The sequence below is a fragment of the Mytilus trossulus genome, chromosome 11 (assembly GCF_036588685.1).
Source record: "Mytilus trossulus isolate FHL-02 chromosome 11, PNRI_Mtr1.1.1.hap1, whole genome shotgun sequence".
NCBI lineage: Eukaryota > Metazoa > Mollusca > Bivalvia > Mytilida > Mytilidae > Mytilus > Mytilus trossulus.
Genome location: NC_086383.1, coordinates 46,427,606 through 46,453,737, shown reverse-complemented (window position 1 = coordinate 46,453,737; position 26,132 = coordinate 46,427,606). Strand labels below are relative to the sequence as shown.

The 26,132-nt window shown below is 33.6% G+C and overlaps 8 non-coding genes across 8 annotated transcripts; 4 read left to right on the top strand and 4 right to left on the bottom strand.

Moving 5' to 3' along the window:
- Positions 1–2,121: 2,121 nt before the first annotated feature.
- Positions 2,122–2,203, bottom strand: Trnas-aga (transfer RNA serine (anticodon AGA)). Its single transcript has one exon. It is a non-coding gene; the product is annotated as a tRNA-Ser (tRNA).
- A 403-nt stretch (positions 2,204–2,606) lies between these two features.
- Positions 2,607–2,678, top strand: Trnaw-cca (transfer RNA tryptophan (anticodon CCA)). The gene has a single exon. It is a non-coding gene; the product is annotated as a tRNA-Trp (tRNA).
- Positions 2,679–3,230: 552 nt separating this feature from the next.
- On the bottom strand, positions 3,231–3,312 carry Trnas-aga (transfer RNA serine (anticodon AGA)). Its single transcript has one exon. It is a non-coding gene; the product is annotated as a tRNA-Ser (tRNA).
- Positions 3,313–3,715: 403 nt separating this feature from the next.
- Positions 3,716–3,787, top strand: Trnaw-cca (transfer RNA tryptophan (anticodon CCA)). Its single transcript has one exon. It is a non-coding gene; the product is annotated as a tRNA-Trp (tRNA).
- A 552-nt stretch (positions 3,788–4,339) lies between these two features.
- Trnas-aga (transfer RNA serine (anticodon AGA)) lies at positions 4,340–4,421 on the bottom strand. The gene has a single exon. It is a non-coding gene; the product is annotated as a tRNA-Ser (tRNA).
- Positions 4,422–4,824: 403 nt separating this feature from the next.
- On the top strand, positions 4,825–4,896 carry Trnaw-cca (transfer RNA tryptophan (anticodon CCA)). The gene has a single exon. It is a non-coding gene; the product is annotated as a tRNA-Trp (tRNA).
- A 552-nt stretch (positions 4,897–5,448) lies between these two features.
- On the bottom strand, positions 5,449–5,530 carry Trnas-aga (transfer RNA serine (anticodon AGA)). The gene has a single exon. It is a non-coding gene; the product is annotated as a tRNA-Ser (tRNA).
- A 403-nt stretch (positions 5,531–5,933) lies between these two features.
- Positions 5,934–6,005, top strand: Trnaw-cca (transfer RNA tryptophan (anticodon CCA)). The gene has a single exon. It is a non-coding gene; the product is annotated as a tRNA-Trp (tRNA).
- Positions 6,006–26,132: the final 20,127 nt, after the last annotated feature.

Here is a 26,132-nt window from a genome sequence, read left to right as displayed (position 1 = left end):
GAACAGTTTTCCTTCAATAGCAATTTAATTTCAGACGGAAGAAAGGAAAGTTCACGATTTTTTTTTTTATCAAAATCAAAGTATTTACTGGCGAATCACCGTTTATCTCCTCGAAATTGTCAGGATTGATCCTGACAATGTGTCCCTTTTCTTCCTCGATGCATGATATCCTTACGATCTTCCTCAGTCACCGGTTAAGCCGAATGAACTCTGTCATACAACAACTGCATTCATTGCGAATGGTCGTTTTCAGGACAATGTCTATCTGCGGTTAGCTTATCGATAACTTTGATTCCTACTTGTCTTTGAGCGCGTTCAGTGAGCAGTGTGTGATTCATTACAAAAAGTTGATACCAAAAAGTCTGCGTCGTCGACAGGATTCGAACCTGTGCGGGGAGACCCCAATAGATTTCTAGTCTATCGCCTTTTTTTTTTTTTTTTTTTTTTTATCTTGATAAAATTTATTGCACAAATCTTTATCATCTTTTACATCACTTTACAACATATTATTGGAAAACATCAAGTCCCTAAACTATCATGCTACCTCACACTAATCTTTCATGCAGCTCAATCATTCAACTTATATTAGAAACCTACGCAGAATACAATATTAAGTATGAAATTAACTGGTAATTGTCTTTCAATGTTTACAGAAAATAAAGAGACGAAAATTGAAACGAAATAATCAAATGTTCGTACGGGGCTGGAAACCATTCCACCATGCGAGTTCACGATCATTAACGTTGATATTCATCAATATCAAACAAGTTCTATGTGACAGCAGTCATAAATAATTCCGCAGGCAAAAAACAAAAGCTAGCATACACTCAATCTTACAAATACATACACGCATGCTCACAAAGAATATATTTATCAACAATTTATTTACAACAATTTTTTATTTTTAGCATAGTCTATCATCTGAAGTATTGCCTGTTCAATTTCAGCATTCATATGCTGCGTTTCACGAACATCACTGAAGTCTTGTGTCAATACTGTATTGAACTTTTTGTAATATCGGTCACTTCTAACTAGTTCTTCGTATGTGTTTGAGTCTATATCCAAAATAATTAGTCTACCCGTTTTTTCAATTTTGCAAATCAGTTTACCAATTGTAAATTTACTTTTTTTCAGGACAAATTTGGAAATTAATTCACATTTTTCATCATCACTTGCATCATGTACGATTTTCATATTAGCATCATCTGTTTCACTTTCTTCAGTTCTTATATTTGATTTCTTAATTTCTTTCGTTTTAACAGAAATATTTGAAACCGGCGGTTTGTCACATGTACTATCTTTTGATTTACGGAACTTAAAAGTAGCAAAGAAATCAGAATTATCATCCAAATTCCAATCTTCCTGTGCTACTTCAATATTGTCTGCTGAATATACATTTTCACCTGTATTTACATCTTTGTTATTGTTTACACAGTCAGGCGATTTACCTGTTTTGTGTACACACAAATCAATATTCACATTCTCAGCTGATTGAATTTCACCTGTTAACGTTGTTGGGGTACCATTCGGGGTAACTTCAACGTCCATTTCGCTAACTAATTCGACATAATTATCTGCATTATTTGAACACTGAGTATTTGTGGCACATTCTGTTATTATAGTGTCACTATTGTTTTCATTATATTCCCTCAGTCTTTTATTGTCACGTTTAATTGTAGAATTCGATTTACGCTTACTTTTGATACTCTCTTGATTAGTAAACATAATTGATATTCTTGCTTTATCGTTTTCTCCGTGCACTGTAAATGTAATGTTACGAAATTGTTCACAAGCATTATGTATCGTACTTGTCAATAATAACGGTAATCTTTCCATGATGGAATAAAAAATCAAAATCCTAATAAATTCCCCTTTAGGACCTCATTTTACACGATGATCTTAACATGTCTACAAAAGTTACTTTACGACGAAATTTTGCAATATAATGAAAAAGACTTACTGCTGTTACAAGTCAGAATCACATTAATCCTTTATCTAGCTTGGAAATCCGAGCAATAACATATAAACAGAGTGTATTTTTCCATACGACAAAATGTACGTCCGTTCACATCAAGGTCCACTCGACTCTCTCATTACAAAAAGTTGATACCAAAAAGTCTGCGTCGTCGACAGGATTCGAACCTGTGCGGGGAGACCCCAATAGATTTCTAGTCTATCGCCTTAACCACTCGGCCACGACGACTTGATACATACGTCCAAAATTAACTACTTTATACTTAATACCAGATGCGGCAACAACCTGTCGTAAGTGCCACATCGTCATACGGAAGTCATCTGATAAGTTCTTAATATTCCATTGGCAAGTCTGAATAAGGAAACTTAGTCTTTGTTAAATTAAAGTAACTAGAGTTAAATTCCAAACAATTTGAAGTTGTAGCCGCAGGCGCTATTTTCAATATTCAAGGTTGTCTTGTACATTTTGTCTATAAATTATCATGATTGATTCGTGTTGAATCGTATATATTTTTCAAAATTAAGGAAAACACGATTTTATTATTTTACAGCCAAAGGGAGGGGTACAAGTTTAGTAGGATCGATAATAACCTGAGCGTTATAGACTAAAAATTCCATTTGGTTGGAAGAAGGACTCCGTGGCGCAACGGTAGCGCGTCTGACTCCAGATCAGAAGGTTGCGTGTTCGAATCACGTCGGGGTCATATGTATTTTTGCTGCAATTTTCTAGAAATGTTGATAAGGTCTCACATTCAACGTTTGTGTCAATGGAAAGGCACTGATTGCAAACTGTGTGAGTGAAAGCGAGACTTACTTCATGCCTGTTTATTGTTCAAGTTACATGTCATGAAACACAAAGTTTCTCACATACGTTACTCTGACTTCATATCGAACAGTTTTCCTTCAATAGCAATTTAATTTCAGACGGAAGAAAGGAAAGTTCACGATTTTTTTTTTTTATCAAAATCAAAGTATTTACTGGCGAATCACCGTTTATCTCCTCGAAATTGTCAGGATTGATCCTGACAATGTGTCCCTTTTCTTCCTCGATGCATGATATCCTTACGATCTTCCTCAGTCACCGGTTAAGCCGAATGAACTCTGTCATACAACAACTGCATTCATTGCGAATGGTCGTTTTCAGGACAATGTCTATCTGCGGTTAGCTTATCGATAACTTTGATTCCTACTTGTCTTTGAGCGCGTTCAGTGAGCAGTGTGTGATTCATTACAAAAAGTTGATACCAAAAAGTCTGCGTCGTCGACAGGATTCGAACCTGTGCGGGGAGACCCCAATAGATTTCTAGTCTATCGCCTTAACCACTCGGCCACGACGACTTGATACATACGTCCAAAATTAACTACTTTATACTTAATACCAGATGCGGCAACAACCTGTCGTAAGTGCCACATCGTCATACGGAAGTCATCTGATAAGTTCTTAATATTCCATTGGCAAGTCTGAATAAGGAAACTTAGTCTTTGTTAAATTAAAGTAACTAGAGTTAAATTCCAAACAATTTGAAGTTGTAGCCGCAGGCGCTATTTTCAATATTCAAGGTTGTCTTGTACATTTTGTCTATAAATTATCATGATTGATTCGTGTTGAATCGTATATATTTTTCAAAATTAAGGAAAACACGATTTTATTATTTTACAGCCAAAGGGAGGGGTACAAGTTTAGTAGGATCGATAATAACCTGAGCGTTATAGACTAAACATTCCATTTGGTTGGAAGAAGGACTCCGTGGCGCAACGGTAGCGCGTCTGACTCCAGATCAGAAGGTTGCGTGTTCGAATCACGTCGGGGTCATATGTATTTTTGCTGCAATTTTCTAGAAATGTTGATAAGGTCTCACATTCAACGTTTGTGTCAATGGAAAGGCACTGATTGCAAACTGTGTGAGTGAAAGCGAGACTTACTTCATGCCTGTTTATTGTTCAAGTTACATGTCATGAAACACAAAGTTTCTCACATACGTTACTCTTACTTCATATCGAACAGTTTTCCTTCAATAGCAATTTAATTTCAGACGGAAGAAAGGAAAGTTCACGATTTTTTTTTTTTATCAAAATCAAAGTATTTACTGGCGAATCACCGTTTATCTCCTCGAAATTGTCAGGATTGATCCTGACAATGTGTCCCTTTTCTTCCTCGATGCATGATATCCTTACGATCTTCCTCAGTCACCGGTTAAGCCGAATGAACTCTGTCATACAACAACTGCATTCATTGCGAATGGTCGTTTTCAGGACAATGTCTATCTGCGGTTAGCTTATCGATAACTTTGATTCCTACTTGTCTTTGAGCGCGTTCAGTGAGCAGTGTGTGATTCATTACAAAAAGTTGATACCAAAAAGTCTGCGTCGTCGACAGGATTCGAACCTGTGCGGGGAGACCCCAATAGATTTCTAGTCTATCGCCTTAACCACTCGGCCACGACGACTTGATACATACGTCCAAAATTAACTACTTTATACTTAATACCAGATGCGGCAACAACCTGTCGTAAGTGCCACATCGTCATACGGAAGTCATCTGATAAGTTCTTAATATTCCATTGGCAAGTCTGAATAAGGAAACTTAGTCTTTGTTAAATTAAAGTAACTAGAGTTAAATTCCAAACAATTTGAAGTTGTAGCCGCAGGCGCTATTTTCAATATTCAAGGTTGTCTTGTACATTTTGTCTATAAATTATCATGATTGATTCGTGTTGAATCGTATATATTTTTCAAAATTAAGGAAAACACGATTTTATTATTTTACAGCCAAAGGGAGGGGTACAAGTTTAGTAGGATCGATAATAACCTGAGCGTTATAGACTAAAAATTCCATTTGGTTGGAAGAAGGACTCCGTGGCGCAACGGTAGCGCGTCTGACTCCAGATCAGAAGGTTGCGTGTTCGAATCACGTCGGGGTCATATGTATTTTTGCTGCAATTTTCTAGAAATGTTGATAAGGTCTCACATTCAACGTTTGTGTCAATGGAAAGGCACTGATTGCAAACTGTGTGAGTGAAAGCGAGACTTACTTCATGCCTGTTTATTGTTCAAGTTACATGTCATGAAACACAAAGTTTCTCACATACGTTACTCTTACTTCATATCGAACAGTTTTCCTTCAATAGCAATTTAATTTCAGACGGAAGAAAGGAAAGTTCACGATTTTTTTTTTTTATCAAAATCAAAGTATTTACTGGCGAATCACCGTTTATCTCCTCGAAATTGTCAGGATTGATCCTGACAATGTGTCCCTTTTCTTCCTCGATGCATGATATCCTTACGATCTTCCTCAGTCACCGGTTAAGCCGAATGAACTCTGTCATACAACAACTGCATTCATTGCGAATGGTCGTTTTCAGGACAATGTCTATCTGCGGTTAGCTTATCGATAACTTTGATTCCTACTTGTCTTTGAGCGCGTTCAGTGAGCAGTGTGTGATTCATTACAAAAAGTTGATACCAAAAAGTCTGCGTCGTCGACAGGATTCGAACCTGTGCGGGGAGACCCCAATAGATTTCTAGTCTATCGCCTTAACCACTCGGCCACGACGACTTGATACATACGTCCAAAATTAACTACTTTATACTTAATACCAGATGCGGCAACAACCTGTCGTAAGTGCCACATCGTCATACGGAAGTCATCTGATAAGTTCTTAATATTCCATTGGCAAGTCTGAATAAGGAAACTTAGTCTTTGTTAAATTAAAGTAACTAGAGTTAAATTCCAAACAATTTGAAGTTGTAGCCGCAGGCGCTATTTTCAATATTCAAGGTTGTCTTGTACATTTTGTCTATAAATTATCATGATTGATTCGTGTTGAATCGTATATATTTTTCAAAATTAAGGAAAACACGATTTTATTATTTTACAGCCAAAGGGAGGGGTACAAGTTTAGTAGGATCGATAATAACCTGAGCGTTATAGACTAAAAATTCCATTTGGTTGGAAGAAGGACTCCGTGGCGCAACGGTAGCGCGTCTGACTCCAGATCAGAAGGTTGCGTGTTCGAATCACGTCGGGGTCATATGTATTTTTGCTGCAATTTTCTAGAAATGTTGATAAGGTCTCACATTCAACGTTTGTGTCAATGGAAAGGCACTGATTGCAAACTGTGTGAGTGAAAGCGAGACTTACTTCATGCCTGTTTATTGTTCAAGTTACATGTCATGAAACACAAAGTTTCTCACATACGTTACTCTTACTTCATATCGAACAGTTTTCCTTCAATAGCAATTTAATTTCAGACGGAAGAAAGGAAAGTTCACGATTTTTTTTTTTTATCAAAATCAAAGTATTTACTGGCGAATCACCGTTTATCTCCTCGAAATTGTCAGGATTGATCCTGACAATGTGTCCCTTTTCTTCCTCGATGCATGATATCCTTACGATCTTCCTCAGTCACCGGTTAAGCCGAATGAACTCTGTCATACAACAACTGCATTCATTGCGAATGGTCGTTTTCAGGACAATGTCTATCTGCGGTTAGCTTATCGATAACTTTGATTCCTACTTGTCTTTGAGCGCGTTCAGTGAGCAGTGTGTGATTCATTACAAAAAGTTGATACCAAAAAGTCTGCGTCGTCGACAGGATTCGAACCTGTGCGGGGAGACCCCAATAGATTTCTAGTCTATCGCCTATTTTTTTCTTGAACAAATTTTATTGCACATATATATGTATTATCTGCATTAATTTATGAAACTTTATTCATAATGTTTTCGAAAAGAAAAATATATAAATAATATAAAAACCAATCACAGATAGCCTTATATTTGTATCTCTATGTCATGGCCCCTTTGCAAAATGACTGCGCCCATTTAATTTAATTTGGTACATTCTAACCATAAAGCTTTTTAAACCGATAAAATTAGCCACATTACGGTCTTTATATGCCAGTCGTATTTTAATAGTCAAATGTATCTACTAGCTTTTGATATTCTTTTAATGTACTTTTATGCATTTGGCAACTTAAAACTATTGTCTTATCGGTTGTCAGGGGGGATTTTTCAAAAAAAGTATTCTATAAAACTTAAAAATACTACTGAAATATTGTGAATGCCTCCTTATATGTCAGAATATAACACAAATTTCTATCAAATTTTCATATTTTATTAAAGACTAAGTCTTATTTGATGATAGCATATTTTATTAATGATTTTGTTTTTGATAAATGACATTTTAAACTTCTGTTCCCATAATGTTATCATGTAACACATGCATTTTTATGTAAATGAATATTTGCCTTTTATTTACTCCCATTTATATTTAAGGCATTAAGCTTAATGCCTGCAAAAAGTTATCAGGAATCAAGCTTTCATCCTAAGATTTAAGACGAATGCCTAACATCATTTAAGCAATAGACTTACTGCCTAGGCGTAAGCTTATTGTCAGGGATTTGAGCTTAATTCCTAATTTCACTTATTGCCGCTAACATTTCAACTTGTATGACAATCGATGAAATTAATTAAGGAAATTTTAACATTGGTGAATTAAGCAGCAACCAGGTGTAAAAAAACATCTAAATGCATTATTTCTTATCATTATCTGTTTTAAACTAATGCATCATTAGCTTACAATTGTTTGGGTTTTTACGTTCCTGGTGAAGTTGAATCTAGAAAAGCACGACGGAAATCAAATGTCGTTTTCATTTCATTTTACTATCGTGATTATACAGAACATGAATTTCCTCTGTGAAATGGCCAGATGGATAGAGCACGTCTTATTCCAAATGATAAGGTGATAAAATGTCGAGGGACAAACACTTTGTACAACTGGTCAGCCTTAACAACACAAAATGAAACTGACTCTGTGTTTAGGATTACTTTTATGCATCATTGGTGAGTTCTCAAAACATACAACTGCGTTGAATGAAAGTACAAAACATTCTTTAGTTTACGTTAATGAAAGCATGATACGTAAAAACTGCTGGATATACTCAATATTTGAATGAAAATAATTGTCTTTAAAATTGCATTGCAGTTAATGTTGAAATACAATTGATCATAGTTGACTATGGTTATGTTGGATATAATCAATTAAGTTTTTGCACGAATTTCGTTCATTGTATGACAATGACTCCTCCTCTCATTTAAAAAGTTTGAAATAAAACGACCATAGGGTTTTAGTTTTCCAAATGATTTTTCCAATCGTTTGTTCTGAGTAAAAATTAATAAAAACTTTATAGCATTTTGAGCTTTTGATTTTACCATTTGATAAAAGACGTTTTGAATTTTCCTTTGAGTATTTGACATTTTGTTGGAATTTCAAATATTATCTTTTGCTTTGGTGTTTAAACATTCTACACTTTAAGCCCAAGAAATGGCATGATGTTGGATTGATCAGTTTATCAGCTACATCACTTAGAAAACACTAAATTTTATTTTCAAAAACATTTGTCACTTCAATTATACGTTTAATACAAGAATAATAATACGTGCTATGAATGCCAATGAAAAAGCTCTCCGCGAGATACCAATTGCCACAGACGACTATAGGTCACCGTACGGTATTCAATAACTAGTAAAATAATAGCTAAAACACAACACTCATTATTGCATGACTATAAATTTTCTGTTTTCTCATAGGCTAAAAGCATATGAAATCCTCTTTGATAAGACGTAATATTCAACACGGCAAAAATCACGAGAGGTTAATATAAGGTTTGAAACATCTCCCTTGTACCTAATTAAGATATTCCAAGGCAACGTTAATGACGTATGTTTTTAAAAGACGTCAAGTAAATTCTCGTAATTTTTTTCTTCTTGTTGTTGGCATAATTCTTCTCTTCTTCTTCTTCTTTTTCTGTGGTGTATTTGTTTTTAGTAAATATTAATGATTATTTCAACTTAGGAAAACTTGCAACTGCAAAATCACTGATTGAATGTGGTTTTAAACAGAAGGCAATTTTAAAAGTATTTTGAGCAATTACTAGAAAATTGGAGAAGGATATAAAGTCATCTAATAAATCAATTGTTGACTTTTCATTTCATTTGATACAATGATTTATCAACGCCAGAAATATGACATCCACCCTCGGCCGTTGGTCTATGTGATTAAAATATCTATGGGTTGATAAATAATTGTATCAACCTCATCAAAAGTCAATAATTGTATAGTACTTAAAATTGTGATTATCAAGTTAATTACAAACATAAACAAGTCATAAAAATTAAAACATTATAGAAAGACAATATCTTTTTAATGTGTGTTGAAAATATAACTGTACACATCACACACTTCCTTCGCCCTTTTATATTTGATTTCTATGATTAGTTATAAAAATGTAAACATAAACAAAATTTCAATTGATTTCACTGTCTTCTTTTTTTCTTTTTTTTGTGGAGTATTTGTTTTTAGTAAATTTAAATGAATATTTCATCTTAGTAAAATTCGCCACTGAAAACGCACTATTTACATGTGGTATAAAACAGGAAGCAGTCTTAAAAGTATTTCGAGCAAATAATAGAAAATCGGAGAAGGATTAAGAGTCATATAATAAAACAATTGTTGACTTTTGATTTCATTTGATACAATGATTTACCATCGCCAGAAATATGACATTCACCCTCGGCCATTGGCATGCTAAAATAAACAAAATTCAATTAATTTTATAGTCCCTCTCCTTGAGAGGTAATATCAGAAACTAGACACATTGTGTAGAATCAACTTTACGGTTAAGAAACTCAGTTGTTTTAAACATCTATATATAAGAATATGTGGTATGATCGCCAATGATACAACTCTTCATCCAAGTCATAATTTGTAAAAGTAAACCAGTATAGGTCAAAGTACGGTCTTCAACACGGAGCTTTGGCTTACACCGAACAGCAAGCTATGAAGGGTCCGAAATGACTTTTCATTGTTGCTGCAAAGGAATACTTTACCATGTTTACATACCACCCTCTTGAATCTGTATGCTAAGTAACATTGCCTGTCCCTTTATTAGCATCACATGACATTTTTAGTTAACCTTTTTATAATTTAGAGATGATACGAAATTTATCAATCTGATGTGTTTAAATGTGAGACTGTAAAGTGGGTTATCTAAAAATAATTTGAAACGAATATATTATAAAGATGCATTTTAGTACTTCATTTATCACACTTTCTTTTCATTATTGCTGCGAAAGGATACTGTACCATGTTTACATACAGAACTTACTTGAATGCGTTGATTATCAATATTTTGATGATCTACTAAAATTTGAAGCTGGTTTTTTTCAAACTGTCTAATGTTATGATTATTATTGCTTTAGGATGTATTACCTGGTGTAATGTTATGATTATTATTGCTTTAGGATGTATTACCTGGTGTAATGTTATGATTATTATTGCTTTAGGATGTATTACCTGGTGTAATGTTATGATTATTATTGCTTTAGGATGTATTACCTGGTGTAATGTTATGATTATTATTGCTTTAGGATGTATTACCTGGTGTAATGTTATGATTATTATTGCTTTAGGATGTATTACCTGGTGTAATGTTATGATTATTATTGCTTTAGGATGTATTACCTGGTGTAATGTTATGATTATTATTGCTTTAGGATGTATTACCTGGTGTAATGTTATGATTATTATTGCTTTAGGATGTATTACCTGGTGTAATGTTATGATTATTATTGCTTTAGGATGTATTACCTGGTGTAATGTTATGATTATTATTGCTTTAGGATGTATTACCTGGTGTAATGTTATGATTATTATTGCTTTAGGATGTATTACCTGGTGTAATGTTATGATTATTATTGCTTTAGGATGTATTACCTGCTGTAATGTAGCAAGTGAATGTACTGTCACATGTTCTGCTGCACAACACGTGGCGTGTATCAATCATAAATGTGAATGTCATGGAGATCACGGTAAGTTTACTTTTAAGAAAACTATAATTGTTTACATGTATTTACGTTTTTTGATTGAGTTAAGCCTTCCAATTGATATTTTATCTTGTGGTTTTCTATGTTGTGATGTTATGCTATTGTTTCAGAAAAAGGGAGAAGGCTTGGTACCATTCAAGCGTTTAATCTCGCTGCAAATGTTTACACCTGTCCTAAGTCAGAAATCTGATGTACAGTAGTTGTCGTTTGTTTATGTAATTTATACGTGTTTCTCCTTTCTCGTTTTTTATATAGATTTGACTGTTGGTTTTCCCGTTCAGATGGTTTTACACTTTTAATTTTAGGGCCCTTTGTAGCTTTTTGTTCGGTGTGAGTCAAGGCTCTGTGTTGAAGGCCATTCATTGACCTATAATGAATAATTTTTATAAATTGTTATTTGGACGGAGAGTTGTCTCATTGGCATTCACACCACATCTTCCTATATCTATTTGTTATCAAAATAGTCTTAAAAGTATAAATCAATTATATTCACCGAATATTATAATCAGAAAACTCATCATATCACGGACCAATGAGGTAATAAACAAAACATTGTGTGTGTCCAAAATTAAAATGACATAAAAACGTCAGTCATGTTTTATATTTTTACCAGAGATATGTGGATGGAAAGATTTAATTTTCTCGTTTCTCCTATGCATTACACTAACATATGATGGGCGAAGCTTTTTTTAACACTTGATCGCATTCTTTCTCCTAGTAAATTGCGGTTATATAAATGTCATTGGTGAGGTTCGTGTTGTTTATTCTTTAGTTTTCTATGTTGTGTCATGTGTACTATTGTTTTTCTGCTTGATTTTTTCATTTTTAGCCATGGCGTTGTCAGTTTGTTTTAGATTAATGAGTTTGACTGTCACTTTGGTATCTTTCGTCCCTCTTTTAGTTGTCATTGCCACACCAACAGATACGTATACTAGTACTATATATGCTTCGTCGATGATTTTATATCCTTGATTCCAACCCTTGCATTTTATGACAGTGCTTTATTGTTATGAAAAATAAAACTATACTGTACAAAAAAGAAAAAATACAAATGCGCCTAAAAAGTGTACAAAACAACACCATTATCACACAAAGGAAGCAACACATACAAATTCCAGTAAATATTTGTAATTTGAATACTAGTAAAAAGGAAAATAAAAAAAAATCTGAATTTAGAGGAAAATCAACTCGGAAAGTCCGTAATCACATAGCAAAATCAAATAACAAAACGCATCAAAAAGGAATGGACAAGAACTGTCATATTCCTGACTTGGTACAGGCATTTTCAAATGTAGAAAATGGTGGATTAAACCTGGTTCTATAGCGCTAACCCTCTCACTTTAATGACAGTCTCATCAAATTCCGTATATATAATATATAACAGATATCTTCATCGGTGTGATGTAAAATGAATCACGTCATTCTGATATTACTAAAAACAATCCTCACAGTACATCAAATTTGAAATTGACGTAGGTAAAGTATTTACAACGGAGACTGCCTAGGTATACATAAAAAGAGAAATAATGTGCAAGATGAGCTAGTACATCTCAAAATTGGACGAATGTTATAACAGAGACTGGTTAGACATACATCTTAAATGGTAGTATAATGCTTACTCTATCATTAGGCGAATGTTAGGCAAACTGTTAAAATCTTAATTGTTTAATTTACAGAACTAGACTGCACCGATAAATCACAATGCGGAAATCTGAACTGTGACAAATACCATTCAGCCCACTGTGTCGACGCACATTGCACATGTCAATTTGATTGGCATCATGGTAATAATTAAATGGTAAGTGGATTGTTTGTAGTAAAATGATGAAAATGAAGTACACTTGTACCTGATGAGAAACCAAATGTGGGGGTGACATATAATAGTTGGCAAAGCAACGTTACAAGGTCAAATATCCTTTTAAAGACAAACACAAGTATAATTACAGGTAACAATGCGGCTTTAAAACAGGTTAACAATCCATGCCGTATTTGTAATTTATACAAGGACACGGGGACGACTAAATATACCTTTCACGCTGTACATCCCTGATGAGCCAACCATTTCTATAATTAAACTGGGTTTTTTGTCTTACTTTTGAGATTATTTGACTGTAAGAATGTATTAGTAGTTGACGAAGAAAAAATCATTTGGTTTTGCACATCCTTTTTTTGGCCACAGCCATTTGAAATTACCCCATTTTTAATGATTTATCATCATGAACATACTTACTGTTTCATAAATACCTATTTTATACTTTCTATATTCTCTTTTCTTTCTTTCAGAATTAAACAGCTGACGTAACTTGTTTGAAAAAATAAATAAAAATTATATGAAGAAAATATTGTTTCTGTCTCTGTTAAAGAATGTTTGAAGGATAGTGAGCACTCAACATGTCAATATTTTACTTTTACAAATTATCACTTGAATGGAGCGTTATCTCACTTACACCCATACCACATCTTCTTATATATAATGTACACCATAACCTTGGTTTGATAATAAATGTTTCACCATCGAAGACAATGTAACCTATACCATAAGCAACGTTAAACTTAAAACTTAAAAAGGATTGTCAGCCAAATCTACTGTTTTGAGTTATGTTTTGTTCTTTCTGATTTTGCATCTGATTTTTTTGCATTACAGTGTGTTTTAGCAATTTAGCGGTTTCGTCCGATATCACCAGCCCAGTAGTCAACACTTCGGTGAATATCAATAATGTGGTAATTTTTTATAAATTTCCTGTTTACAAAACTTAGAATTTTTCAAAAAGATAAGAAGTTTCTTATCCCAGGCATAGATTACCTTAGCCGTATTTGGCACAACTTTTTAGAATTTTGGATCCTCAATGCTCTTCCAATGTACTTGTTTGGCTATATAGTCCAGTCGATTTGTGCAGATTTTTGACAAAATTGCTCAGATTGTGGTAAAAGCATGAAATTTGGAATAGTGGTAGTATATGTCATGGACAACAGTTTAAGCTATGGACCCACTCTGAAAGTCAAAATTTGCGAAAGAGGCGGCCATTTTAAAATGGCGGCCGTTTGATCTCTATAGATTAATAATAAAAAAAAAATTTTAAATATTAGAGAAGATATTGACATGAAACCTGGGTAATATAACAGTGCTGATTCCAATTGTCTTGTTGAACAAAGTTTTTGGAAATATTACCCATATTGAATGGCGGCCATCTTGAAAAATCTTAGTTTTTTAAGCCAAAAAAGGTAGTCATTATTCGATGAAAATAAAAAATAAAAACCAAAGTCGAAGATATACAAATGTATTTGTTTGAGCTATATAAACAGGACGAAAATCGAGCCTATGAACCCCCCTCCCTGAGTTTTTCTTCTGTTTCGTAGAGGGTACAAATTACTTTATATTTTCCGACAATGTACATGTCTCTAATGTTCAAAAGTATCGACATAGTTAAAACGCGATCACGAAGAAGATCATAAAATGAACTATTACTCTAAAAGCAATATTCCTGCCACCGCTTGTTCAACATAGAATAACAGGAGAATTTTATTTAACAAGTATAAATAAAGCAAGAAAATATTTGTATACCTGTCATTTATAATAGTTGGCTGATTACAGGATAATTCGTTTTGTTGATATTGTTCATTTGAAACAACTTTCAAAAACCTTGATTGCAGACATACTGAATTTTATATCATACAAGTAATTAATGTTATAGGAAGACCAACTGCTCAAATTTTCTCAATTAAAAATGAAATGTACATGATTTGTCAAACCTCACTCTGTCTATCATGTTCTATCACATTGCCCTCCACATTTACATACGTAATACTGCCTTTACACATTTGCATTTCCTTAGTAACCATGTTCACTTTGACTTATCAGTTAAGCGCTTGCTGCAGGAAGTTCTTATAAAGTCATATGGTATATTCATCCCAGATGACAAGGACTGTCATCTGAGGACTTCATATGTATTGATTTTTTGGTAGCCATTTTGAATGATGGCCATTTTGAAAACATGAATTTCCAATATAACATTATTCGCTAATCTTATTTATTCACTGTTTGCATTCAAACTTTTTTTTTTACTAATATGCATTATATATTTATAAAATGGTCAGATAAGGCATGCACATGTTTACAAAATAAAAATATCAGTATAAGAATTTCTAACTGTTACTTACACGTTTGCCTAAGTAACTTTGTAAAACAGAAATTACGAATATTCGATAATTTATGACTGAACGTTGTTGTTGGAAAATATCAAAATTGTAGATTTCCAAAACACTGGAGCTAGATATCAGAAGAAAATAATGAGCGTTTAGGCTAGAAGTTATGTGTGAAACGGCAAGAGAGGACATGTGAGCATGCAGCTAGGGTATGCGTGCAATGGCAAGCAGATCCAAACAGAACAGACATAGATATTTGAGCTGGCAATCATTCTTTTTGATGCAGGCATGCAACAATGTTGTGTCTTGAATTTGTTTTTCTTCCGCTCAATTTGAAACAGTTGAATGAGGGTTATGAAACTGCAGAAGCACTCCAGACGGCACAAATCCTGTCAAACAAATTTTCAGACCTCAAAATATTTCATCAGTAAAAGGGAAACATACTTCTGATGTTGAAGATAAATTGTCAGTTGAAAGAAAACAAGAAGTATCTAGACACTGTTAAGTGATACTGAATCAACACAAACAATGACTGCAATATATTTTTTCTGTGGTGATGTATCTGAAGATCTCCATGATACTTCGAAATTTAAAATCGACAAAAACGGGACATGACTGTGCAACTGTACTACAAAACATATTTCCTTGGCCAAAGTAAGAGCTGGAGATGTCAAATCACCAGTATCCTGCTTAATGATTGATAAAACTTGACATAGCAAATAGGCAGATTAAAGACATAGAAGGAAAGCCAATAATCTTTTATCCTTGGAGTTGTGCTTTTCAAAATAATAAAATAGATTGACGACACACGATCTTGCAAAGGTATTGTACCAATCGCCAAGCGTGCAGATCACGCTAAATAGTACAATAAACGCCTGGAACAACTTGGTAGTTATCATGGAAGGAAGGACTGATGCAACGCATCTAACAAAATAGGAATGTAATTAACAAAGGATATCTGCAAGCATACAAGGTTCCTGAGTATGAATGATACAGGATGGCCAACCATCGAGACACAATCCAGTAATATCGATGAGTGGAAGACAACACTAACTATTTCTCAGCTATAATAGTTCAATTGTGCAACTCGTCATCGAAGGGATGCAACTGCAACTGATCAGTCCTCCGATAGAGAGTAAGATGTCTCAAAGATTGTGGAACGGATTCATTTTGAAAGCCTACAATGAATGTCCCTGTAAACCTTTCTATAGTAGCAAGCCTAACCCTTCAAACTATTCTAGGTACTTTGACTATGAAGAGGCATTCCCCATCACGACTTAAAAAAAATTTAAAAGACATGGCCTGTTTCAGAACTTCCCCAACATATTCATTGAGAATCCAGAAAAAGACGCAACCTTTCATGTGTGCTTGCATATCATCCATGGTAGCTAGTATTCAATTTTTCATAAATGTTGTATTAATCATTCCTTCCATGACAACTAATATTTACTAAGGACGTTCACTGTACCATTTTACCATATCATCAATTTCAAATATTAAAACAATATCTGTTCCAGACTGAACCGTCACTGTTTTCTATTATTTTGGCAAGCCCTATTGCAATGGATAACAGATTTTTGACTTTCTTTCTGTGTCTCGAATTCTGTCTTATTGACTTGTGGTGCAGTTTTAACACACATTAAGCATGAGATCGGCTCCTGAAATATTAATCTTCAGCACTGTATCTGGCTAAAAGAACAGTGGTAAGTAGTTCAAGTGACAGTCACATACTATATTGTCAATCACAATTGTTGATGCTTCATAATGATAGTCAGATACCTCATCACAAAGAAATAAATAAATATCTGCAATCATTGTTCTTGTTGATTCATCACAACTGTGGCTGGTTATTCTACTAGGTTTTTCAATCCTTGACTCATTTTGTTTTTCCTGACTATATATATTAAGATTTGCTTTGACAGGACTAGTACCTTTTGCCTTGTGATTCTCCCATTAAATGGCCTTCATCAACGTTGAACAGTTGTATGCTTACAAAAAATGACTGATTACCAGCTCAAATGTCTATGTCTGCTCTTTTTGTATTTGCTTGGCATTGTAAATCATCACGTGTCCTCTCTTCCCGTTGCGGAATTCTTTATTTATTTATTAGATTTGTTCAACTCTAGTGATTTTGATACCTACGTATTTTTCCTGTTCAACATACAGTGCTCATATTTTATATACGGATTTTTTTAATGGTAAAAAATTACCCAAGCCCTACATACTAAACTGCAATTAAAAGAATTTACGTATTTCTGTAAATACATTTATTTGTTAACATAAGCATACCTTATTTGAGCACTTGGTGAATATATCTTATATGCATATGAAAAGCAACAGTCATTAATAAATGATTAGCAAAACTAGTTATAAATGCATATAAAACTTAGTATTAATTCAAAAAACAATTCAGGATAGCGAATAATAATATATTGCAAATTTACGTTTCCAAAATGGCCACCATTCAAGATGGCTACTAAATACTTCAATAGTCCTCAGTTTATATTCTTTGTCATAAGAAATACGGAAGTTTATCAAAATTAGTTAAGTAACGTATTTTTCATATTTTTTCTAATAATTTTTTATTGACTTTTTGGATATGATTTCAAAATGGCCGCCCAGAGCCGCCATTTTGATTTCCCGAATTGGGTCCATAGCTATAAGTGTTAGTTATGACCCCAACTAACACTCTGCAAAGTTTGATGCTTTTACCACCTTCTGATCAATTGTTTCACATTTCGACTGGACTAATATAGATATTTTGATATGAGCGTCACTGATGAGTCTTATGAAGACGAAACGCATGTCTGACTTTCTAAATTATAATCCTAGTACCTTTGATAACTATTGAAATCAAAGCGTTAAATGTTCTTTTTCTGTAGTCGATTCTCTTGCATTTCAGTATAGGGGAAACACTTTTGGCATGAGCCCTTACAGAACTACTCTGCGCTATTGTGACACAAGTGGAAAGTTTTCATATTACACAATTTGAGGAAGGCGAAACCTCAAATACCAGCAAGCCAAGCCAACATAAAGTGTTTGTCTAAAATAAAATAATAAGTTCGGATTGAATATTTTAGGGTCCATATTGTTTTCTGCTGAAATATGTTTATTGGTGATTTATCTAAATAAATGACTATGCTTACATTCATTATCTTGTGTCATTTTAATATCCATTTTTTTTCCTTGCAAATATTACAAAATTTAAAACAATTAGACAATTGTTAATTTTAAAACTACTGATTCCATCAAGAGGTGAAGGATTTTGAACGTAGTTTTCATCAATATTTTAACTGAATTGTAGCTGGTTTTTTTATAAAATATTTTTTTACTTTCTAAATTAGCTTGATTTTCATATTCTATTCCCAGTTTTCTGCATCTCATATTTAATTGATCAGGAAGAGGGTGATACTGATTTTTAAAAGAAGAGTTTTCATTAACAGTAAGTCTGTTTAGAATATTGTTTTGATCAGATTTTTCATTCTCATGTAAGCCCAATAAACAATAAATATGACTTGGGGTTAATTTTAAGATTTTTCTATTTTCTGGATTGCTAAATGAAATTTGTAGAGAGAACATTGCTCAGCAGTATAAATGTATGCATGATCATCTTCCGTTGGCTGTTTTTCTTTATTAATTTCTTGTGCTAAATCAGAGTCCGTTTTATGTAATTTCTTACTTTTTAGTTTGTTGCTGATTCTTTGTGGTACACTTTTTTTTCTCGATTTTAGATTTTTGATTGGTCCTTTTTTTTTTTTGGTCGTGAAAATTAATTTTTAGTGGGGAAGTTAGAAATGCTATTTCTTCAAAGGATTTATACAAGTATATCCATATCCGGTAGAATGAAAATGTTTTGATTATGAAACGGATATACCAAATTTGTTGGACAGCTTTTCGGTGTATCGTAAATTTTACCATAGTTTTGTTTTTGTTAAAACACATAATCTCACTCGACTTCGTCTTGTTAGATTATGGTTGATGGTTTAATCAAACGCAACGGTATAATTTACGAAACACTGCAAAACTATCCAACAGATATGAAATATCTATTATAAAAAAGAAGATGTGGTATGATTGCCAATGAGACAACTATCCACAAAAGACCAAAATTACACAAACATTAACAATTATAGGTCACCGTACGGCCTTCAACAATGAGCAAAGCCCATATCGCATATAGTCAGCTATAAAAGGCCCCGATAAGACAATGTAAAACAATTCAAGCGAGAAAGCTAACGGCCTTATTTATGTAAAAAAATGAACGAAAAACAAATATGTAACACATAAACAAACGACAACTACTGAATTACAGGCTCCTGACTTGGGACAGGCCCAAAAAAATAATGTGGCGGGGTTAAACATGTTAGCAGGATACCAACCCTCTCCCTAACCTGGGACAGTGGTATAACAGTACAACATAAGAACGAACTATAAAAATCAGTGGAAAAAGGCTTAACTCATCAGATAGACAAAAAATAAAAGTGGACGTGGCCGGGTACTTATACATCCCGACACAAAAAGACACAATGAACAGATCCGAGAGTACTCGCAGTTATCTGACAGCTAGTTCAAAGCCATTAACAACTAATAAAAATATCATGCCTCTAAGACTAAGCCTATCCCTTAAAATCCTATTTTAGACAATATGTCTGGGTGCATAAGATACACCTATATGTATATGCATTACTCAATCAAGTCCGCTTTTATGATTTGTTATTTTGTATATAACTTTTGAAAGCTTCTGAAGTTCTGTGAAGTAGGAGACTAATGCTGGATAGAACGTGGCATAGAAATGTTATTGGGAATTTCAACTATATTTGCCGGTTAACTACAGTGAATACTAGTAACTGTGATCACATACGACAGTATAATCAAAGTTATAAATGTACATTATATAGGGAATTCTGTATCAGATGCATGGTCAACCAGAGCACTGGATTTTACTACCTCTGCATATGACCTATGTTTCTCCCGATAATTATTACTTGCAGAGGGTTTTTCTGTGTTCCCATGGCTGGACGGAACTTTTACACTATACATGTGATGTGATCATTCATTATGTTTAATGAAGTACCTGTTATAACGTTGGAATCTGCTTTCACTGTCACCGACAATGGAAAGATAAAGCAGACGATAAACATCACGTTAGATATATAGGTTAAACTTTAAAATTTTGATGGATTCAGTCTAGGATTATGACAGGCAATGGGCTAAAGCGAGAAGGAAGACGTAGACACTCTTTCCGAATGGATAAGACAGTGAGGTCGTTAATACAAATCAGAATTAAGAAACTGAATGGATCTATCAATGCCCATGCTACGTCAATCTTTAAAGACCCAAATGTTGCAAAAGACCTATCTTACTTCCATGACAAATATGTTGTTGTCCTAGCAGATAAAGCCCTAAACAACATCGTTTTTGTGTGTAAAAATCATTACATTAACTACTTGATAAACGCATAAGGTATTGACAATTCACTTGGAAACTCAACATATACCCTCACGACACTACCAATGAGGAAATGCTGGATAATCATAGGTCTGTTCTATGTTCCTTTGGAATTTCAACCAAAGATGAAGAACTGGATCTTCCATCACTGTATTGGATACATAAAACTACATAAGTGTCCTTAAAAACAACGGTATAGTGCTCCACAAAACCTCTTTCTAAATTATTAACATCTATTTTATTAGCAATCAAAGACGGGCTTCAAAGTTATTGTGAAACTGCTTATTCTATAGGTGGCATTGATCTGATGTGGATACTTAAAATTCCACAAGTATTCCACATTCCAAACTAAAAGACAAATTGAAAGAATTCAGTTGGTATCGCTTTGCTTCATAAAAAAAGAATGGCCAACGTAGATACAAGTATTTTGTCTTCGGAAGGGATAAATCCTACTTTGTAAAGGATCACTCTGATTCAAGCAAAAAATTCTCTGAAACTGATATTATCAAGATTCTGGATTTCTTGATTGACAACATATTTGTTACGTTCGGAGGACGTGTTTTTCAACAGACTGTCGGCATTCCAATGGGTACAAAATGTGCCCCTCTACTTGCCGACTTGTTTCTTTATTATTATAAGGCTGATTTCATGCAGGAACTTCTTAGGAAGAAAGATAAGAAGTTAGAAATATTCCTTTAATTCTACTTTCAGGTATATAGATGATGTTCTTTCACTTAAAAAATAAAAAAATTGGTTACTATGTGGAACGTATCTATCCCATCGAACTAGAGATAAAGGATACTACAGATACAGTTATGTCGGCCTCATATCTTGACTTACATCTAGAAATTGACATTGAGGGTCGGTTGAAAACAAAACTTTACGACAAAAGAGATGATTTCAGCTTTCCAATTGTGAACTTTCCATTTCTAAGTAGCAACATTTCAGCAGCACCTTCATACGGGGTATATATCTCCCAGTTGATACGATATTCCCGTGCTTGCATTTCCTATCATGATTTTCTTGATAGAGGGTAGCTGCTCACAAGGAAGCTATTAAACCAAAAGTTCCAAATGGTGAAGTTGAAACCATCCCTTCGTTAATTTTACGGACGCCATCACCAGTTGGTTGACCGTTATGGAATAACCGTTTCACAAATGATATCGGATATGTTCCTTACGTCGTAACTACAATCCTCTTCCTTTTCATGAATGTGACCTATCGAATTAGACTATTTACCGGATTTTTTTATCACATAAGCAACACAACGGGTGCCACATGTGGAGCAAGATCTGCTTACCCTTCCAGAGCACCTGAGATCACCCTAGTTTTTTGTTGGGGTCGTGTTGTTTATTCTTTAGTTTTCTATGTTGTGTACTAATGTTTGTCTGTTTGTCTTATTCATTTTTAGCCATGGCGTTGCCAGTTTATTTTAGATTTCTGAGTTTGACTGTCCTATTGGTATCTTTCGTCCCTCTTTTAAAGGTTACTTAATGTGTTCGACCAAACGTCGATGATTTCCGTGGTACCAAAAATTAAAATAAACTGCACAAGTTATCAAAATTTGTTTATTCTTATTTTTTTTAAACACATACAAATTCATGTCGTATTCAATATCGTATTTGTTGGGTTCTGTTCCGTTTTTTTCTAGCAAACAATACAATAAAATAAGCGTAGGAGATTGACGAAACTTGTTAATGTTTTGAAAAACTTTTTGCAAAAAAAAAAAAAATTTTTGTAAATATTCGCCAATAAAATGTAAGAAATTTACAAAATATGACAAGTTTCAAATATTTTAACGAGGATGTAAACATTCCTTACACTGAACGATAACCTTACCAATTGTTTTTGTACATACAACGGTATTTTATGTCAAAAAAGAATACTACTCTAACTCAATTCTTCAAAAAACAAATGTTCCCTCATTTTAAATTCAATTAAAATCCGTAACTTTAATCTGATTTTAACATGTCTGGATTTTCAACAAACGGAAGCGCCATGTTTCGCTTTCATCCGGGTATCAAACAAAGAGAGATAACTTGTGTTTGCAATGTTTTTCAGCGGGCAGTATGAAGAGGTATTTAGATACAGGTAAACCGGGACTAATCATCAGCTGTCTGAACCGTGAATCATGGTAAACCGGGATTCATCGGCGAAACGGTTAACGAATTATTTAAGATGGGTAACTATTAGTTGTGTGTCACAATTGGACACATTTTAGTTCAACTATCGCAGTTAACACGTTCTTGAATATGCCATATTGTGTCGAGAAGCTTATAGTTGATTGATCACATAGTGGGGTTTTTTTTTCATGACAGAACCAATAGTTCTATCTACGTTTAAGTATCATAATCATGTGAATGACAATATTATGCAAAATCCTCGTCTTATGTAAACAGAACATGTACATAATTCACCCAATAATAACATGAAAGTATAAATAAGATATTTATTATCCAAATTTATCCTTAACATTCTTTGGTTATTCTATATTCGTCTTCCTACAAAAGAGAGTAAAAAATGTTTACTAATAATAGTTACAAATTTTCCAAGTTTCTAAGTTTCATGGAGAATAAGTTTGTTTATTTTTTTGGTAAAAATACCAGTTTTTGGATGAAATTCACTTGCCTAGAGGATCGGAAAATTTCACCGTCCCTTGCCTGGCATTTTTTTTTTAAAGACCCCTCTATAACATGATTTATCTGTTCTAAAAATTCTGAAAGACGTTGATAACGTCACGGTCACAGGAAAAAATTATATCTTTGAACTCACGGTTAGATAAAACACTGCAGCCAATCAGGAGAAGCTTTACATCCAAAATTAGATTATTAATATATAAACGACATAAAAAGTACTCCCCTTTTTGTGACGTTGGCCCATTTGAATCACTCACAGTTTGTTTCGTTTGTGCTGTGATAAATTCATTGGAGGTGTCCGCTGTAATTCTGCGGTTTACATGTTGAAATGTACTATTATTTTATTTATTTGTGTATTTTTTTCTGTGTTGGGTGTTCTTGCGTTTGTTTGTACTGTATTCTTGTATGGTAGAGATGTCAATCAAACGATATTTTTAACATTACAATATAAACGGGAGGTTTGGCTAGCCATAAAACCATGTTCAACACATTTTTTTGTTCTTCTAAAAATGTCCTGTACCAAAACAGCAATATGGGAATATCTACAGTTCAAGTATGTATGTATGTTGGTGTATTCTTTTGTTGTAGTTTATTGTTTCTGTTGGTTTTCAATTATATGATTTAAGTTTGGTGAATTTGTTTGTTGTTGTTTTTTTTATGGTTTTCTTTTGGCTTAATTGAATTATGAATATTGAACAGTGGTAATCTAGTGTTGCCTTTATTTGTTCTCATAGTCACTTATAATTCTTGCCAGTAATCAGTTGTTCTTCTTGTTCCAAGATTGTTTATTTTTAGTATAATCATTCATAATTGAGGGCTTTTAAGTACAAATAAAAAAAAGATGTGGTATGATTGCCAATGAGACAACTGTCCACAAGAGACCATAACGACAGACATTAACAACTATAGGTCCCCGTACGGCCTTCAACAATGCGCAAATCCCATACCGCATAGTCAGATATAAAAGGCCCCGATATGACAATGTAAAACAATTCAAACGAGAAAACTAACGGTCTTATTCATGAAAGAAAAAAAATATGTAACAAATAAACAAACGACAACCACTGAATTACAGGCTCCTGACTTGGGACATAAATAATGTGGCGGGGCAAACATATTAGCGGGATCCAAACCCTCTCCTTAACCTGGGAGAGTGGTATAACAGTACAACATAAGAACGAACTATAAAAATCAGTTGAAAAAAGCTTAACTCATCAGATGTACAAAAATAGAAGTTGACGTGGCCGGGTACTTGTACATCCCGACAACAAAAAGACACAATGAACAGATCTGAGAGTACTCGCAGTTATCTAACAGCTAGTTCAAAGCCCCTCACAACTAATAAAAAAATCATGCATCTGCGACTAAAGTTGGTTTTTCTTGTTGTTACAAGAAACCATTTCGACTCGGCAGACTTTGTTTTTTAAACATATGATTTAAAAACCGCTTTTTCTTTATATTTCTAAATCTTTAAATAAAATTTGTCAAACGGGTTAAAACACATTTTTCATTACTTCAGAATGTATTTGGGTACGGTCTAAGAATTTGAGTCAGATGTTCGGACTCGATGTTTTTTTTATCCTACGATACAGGGTATTTTGCCAAATAACGCCCATTTTGCTTTACATTTTAAGGTCGTTTACCAAAATGTAAGCAGATTATAGGGTTTTTTTTCCTTTTGATTTGAGACCCAAATAATACCAATGCAAACATTATTCATTTGTGTTATTATAAAAGTCCGAGTCAGCCTTTTCTCGCTATTCTTTTCTTCTTCTTCAAATTGTATGTCACGAAAGGATATTTATAACCAGTCAATATGTTGAGCTTATTTAGTTTCTCAACAATTGCTTTTCTGACTTATAGTATTGATTCTAAATTTTGGATTTTTTTTATTTCACCTAAGTACATTCTTAAAATCCTTTTGCATTATATACATGAATCATAGCTTTTAAGAAAATGATTTTCTAGAATATGCAAGTTATAAATACGCCGGTGCTACATGTAGCTCTGATTGATTTTGTTTTAAAAAAGAGGCAGCAGTACGGGGCGCCGAATGAGTCTCTTGTGGTTTTGTACAAAATTCAATTCTGTCATAACAAAATAATTTTTGTATTACAAAATTATGTGATACAGACTTTTTTTATGAGAATTTCAATTTTGTGATGACAAAATTAATTTTTGTAGACAAAATTCATTTTTGTAGACAAAATTCATTTTTGTAGACAAAATTTATTTTTGTGATTACAAAATTCAGTTTTGTCATGACAAAAGTCAATTTTGTCAAAAACGTATGCAAATACAAACTTATTTGCATACACAATTTACTTTTGTTACCCGATATGGAAATTAAACCACAAAAGTCAATTGTGTGAGACAAGATTCAATTTTGTGAGACAAAATTGACTTCTGTGAGACAAAATTGACTTCTGTGATACAAATTTGAGTTTTGTGAGACAAAAATTGAATTTCGAGTACAAAACCACAAGAGTCCCATTCGGCGTCCCGTAAGCAGTTTACCGATAATCAAATCAGAGGGGAAAATCAAGGTAGCAACACAAACCCTCAGGAAGTCACATGAACTCCAAAACTTGGGAGATCGGTTATATCTAAAGGATAAGCGTCTCTGATAACGAAGTCCGTCCATTTTCAAAATGCTCGAGATTAATATAAAAAAGCAAAATGACTAGTACGTATTTTCTAAAATCATCGCGTTTCATGTTTGGGGAAACACTGACAATTATATAAGAAAGAAGTTACAAATACTATGTAGATAAAAAAGTAATGCATTAATTACTATTTCTACAATACTGTTTGTAAATGTGTCTAAAAGCTACTTATTATAGATACCTTAATCCTTCTTCCAGCAATCACATCGAGCATCAATACAATGAGGTGAGTATCCATGGCGACATTGATGTGATTGACAGTCATCTTTGGATGAACATCCTCCCTCTGGAATATTAAGATTAATAAATAGTTGCTTTGTCATTTACGAATTAATGTTAAATGTTGACTGTCCTATATTTTCTCTCAATTAGAATCATATT